The sequence below is a fragment of the Tachysurus fulvidraco genome, chromosome 8 (genome assembly GCF_022655615.1).
Source record: "Tachysurus fulvidraco isolate hzauxx_2018 chromosome 8, HZAU_PFXX_2.0, whole genome shotgun sequence".
Taxonomy (NCBI): domain Eukaryota; kingdom Metazoa; phylum Chordata; class Actinopteri; order Siluriformes; family Bagridae; genus Tachysurus; species Tachysurus fulvidraco.
In genome coordinates, this window is record NC_062525.1 from 18419278 (window position 1) to 18422637 (window position 3360).

The 3360-nt window shown below is 37.9% G+C and overlaps 1 protein-coding gene across 1 annotated transcript in view; it reads left to right on the forward strand.

Annotated features, from left to right (window-relative positions):
* Positions 1–1298, forward strand: part of socs3b (suppressor of cytokine signaling 3b) — a 3752-nt gene extending 2454 nt beyond the window's left edge. The window contains exon 3 of the mRNA XM_027140622.2: positions 1–1298. This exon is cut by the window's left edge and continues 983 nt beyond it. The gene's annotated coding sequence lies outside the window, so the exon portion shown is untranslated.
* The last annotated feature ends 2062 nt before the right edge of the window (positions 1299–3360 follow it).

A 3360-nucleotide genomic window follows, 5' to 3' on the forward strand; every position in this document is an offset into this window, starting at 1 on the left:
TGTTTGCTCTGAGAAGCTCTCAGTATCTATCAGTATTGCAGGCCAGCTGTGGCTTACTGTGCCTTCGCCCTCTATAGCACGACCTTTGGCAAGGGGTTGCAATGTGATGGACAGCACAAAGCATGCAATAGGATGAACAGCAGAGCAGCGAGGACCAAAAGCAGATGATCAGAGTCATAGTGTTTTATCTTCTTACCTTTGGAGTCTGTTCTTGGGTCTGTTTGGAAAAAAACACAAACCCTGTTGAATATTAACACAATTGATAGTTTATCAGTACAAGGGTTGAATGCGCTGCTATGGCTGATTTGCAGCCTTTACTATATGAATAACAAGCTGTTTCGCACAGTTATATCTCCACTCGACCCACTGTTAAAAGAAGAGTTTTGGACGACTGTGTTTGAGGGAGTGCCTAGCGCCGACTGTTTTAAATGACATATACATTTCCACAGTGGGCTGCCAAGTGTAACTGCCTCATAGGTTGAGATGGAGAAGCAAACGGGGTGGGTTTTCATTACTAGCACCAGTGTGTCAACACTGGCATCTGTGTGGGGTTACAAGACAAGACTGATGTTTGAAAATGCATCAATACAAATGATTAAAGTAGACAAGAGAGGACTCAGATATTACTGTAGTCTCAGAAGGAAAGCTCAGTGGACTGTTGTTGCTTTATTTTTGACAGGCAAAGTGTCTTAGTTTTGCTGGGAAATTGTTTATAGAACATTCAACATGCTTATGATGATATTACAATACAACACAAACTTCTAAGAGTTGACAGTTCATGTACTGTGAAAAAAAAAAAGCCAAGCACAGTATGCAAAACCCTTATTTACCAATCCTGGAATTTGACATGGAGGATTGTGTTCCTCTCAAACCAGAATCGTTCTTTCTGTATGTGTTAAGAAGTAATCAGTCATGCCTCATATCCCTCATTCAGTAACAATGACGTAGTGTTTCTTCGGCAGCACATGCTGTCTACAATTAAATGAATGTATTGTAAGTCAATGGAAGGGCTTATGGTTCAACTTCTTTTTGCTTTCTCTCTCTTTTTTTTTTTTTGTCATATAGAGACGATGTTTACATGTGTCACCACAAGAGGACAACATGTTTTTGTACTCTGTCTTTTATAAAGATTTGACATCTTAAGGTCTAGTCTAATGACCCACAGTGCAAGCTTGAAAATCAGAAAACCTGAAAACAATGGCATTAAAAACAAAAAATGCAGCAAGGAACTTTGCACATATTTATATTTATAAAATATTTCGATAATTTATATTAAAGAATACTATTTTTACAAAATGGATCTTGTGTGCTTAACTTTTTTTCAGTCTGTTACTACATTATTACATGCACATTAAAAAAAAAGTGCTATTTAATGATTATGATGCCCATGGGCATGCACAGTGACAAATATAACCAATCACCGCTGTCTATGATAAACAAAAGTCTGAGGCTCACATCATGCCTATATATTCCACAACTCTGCTCTCAGGATGCCACATTTTACATTTTGTTCAGCCCTAATCCAAACTCTTGACACTTTTTCATGCTGAATATTTGTTTTATAGCTTAATCCACATCATACATCATGCCACAATGCCTGTGTAATGTGAAAACATTACAATATAAATTTGAATATTATTTTCATGACCATAAAATGTGAGTATAGCATGGGCTTGGTGTATTGTTTTGTTTACAGGTCCTAGTCATTCTGTAAAGCATTAGCTTTAAGGATGAGACTCCAATTCCTGACTCTTAATGTCTCATTGATTACCCATTCGTTGATTGATTACTTTGCACTGTAAGTAAAAGCTGTTATTAAAACTCTTTCACTTCTTATTGTAATTGACACACAATAAAAGAAGATGCAGATGAAAAAAAAAACGCAATGTCAAATCGAAAATTAAATAAATGATCCACACTGAATTGTCAAATTAAGCTAGATGTTTGAAATCGAAAGATTTTTTTGTCATTATAAGTGTTAGCATTTGAGCAAATAGAAAAACATAATTTCCCTTCAAATGAAGAGTACATACAGAGGCAAGTGCTATTATTAAAGTATTATTAAAAAAGATTGTAATGTGTGTCTGCGCAGTCTTCACTTACTCAGTCATCAAGGCTTTAGTCCTTCTGTATGACAAAGAAGGCGTTGGGAGATATAGATTACATTTTTTATTTTTTAAACATAAATCATGATGATTAATACACACATGCAGACCATAGAGTAATAGTAGAAATAGGTCTGGCCTGTTGAATCATGTTTTCTTTTAAATCCTGTAGACAGCCAGGTGTGTGTGTGTATGTGTGTGTGTGTGTGTGTGTGTGTGTGTGTGTGTGTGTGTGTGTGTGTGTCACTTTCCTTGAAAAAAGATGGCACCAAGATGCACATGAGAACAAGTCATGCCAGCAGAGCAGGATGATGCTCTAATGAATGTACTGCTGGGAAACCTTGCTTACTAGCAATAATGTTCTTTGACACATAGTACCTACCTAAACATTGCTGCAGAAGCTTAAAATCCGGTCAAAACCAGATCTCAAGCCAATCAAACATCTGTGATATGCACTGGACAAACAAGTCAGATACACGGAGGCCCCACCTCATAACAGGACTTAAAGGACCTGCTGCTAAACTCTTGGTGCCATAAACAATAACACACAGTGTTCATATTCAACCATGCAGTTTTTCTGTCAGTGTTGACCAAGTTTACCAGCTGTTGTAGAATTCGTAGGTTGTTTCTTGTATTTGCGCAAGCATAATTTGAACTTGAGGCATCACTTATCCATTTGCACAAAGTACAGTGGAAGTGTTCATCTCCTTCAATTATGTTCCTGCCAGAGCATTGTGGGTAAATTCCATGCTCATTAAAACCAGACGTCCAAACAAAAACCATGGCGTGCTTTTATGAATGAGATGAGAGGGCCTGGGGTGTTATAGAGGGAAAAGAGGTACATTAAGAAACTGCTTATTATTATGGGAAATGCTTGGCCAATGAGGCATACACTTGCTATCCCGAAGACACACACAATGGCAGCATCTTATTGTAATCTAGTGTATTCCGTTCATGTCATATGTCAAACACTTGTTTATGCCTGTCCTTTCTTACATGCATCTCCTTCAAAGTCCAGAAACAAAAGCTGTAGTCACCAGGTCCACAGCTGAAGTAGTCAGAGCCAACGCCCACCAAACACAAAGCCCCAGGGCCTTTGAGTTCCCGAAAACCACCCCCCACTTCACAAATAAAGCATTGTTTGTATGTACACAAAATATCTCACACACGCACACACCAGTTTTGCTCTACATATGAGCCAGGATAGAAATTGTAGAGAGAAAGAAAAATCTTCTGCAATTCAGGAAGTTTACAT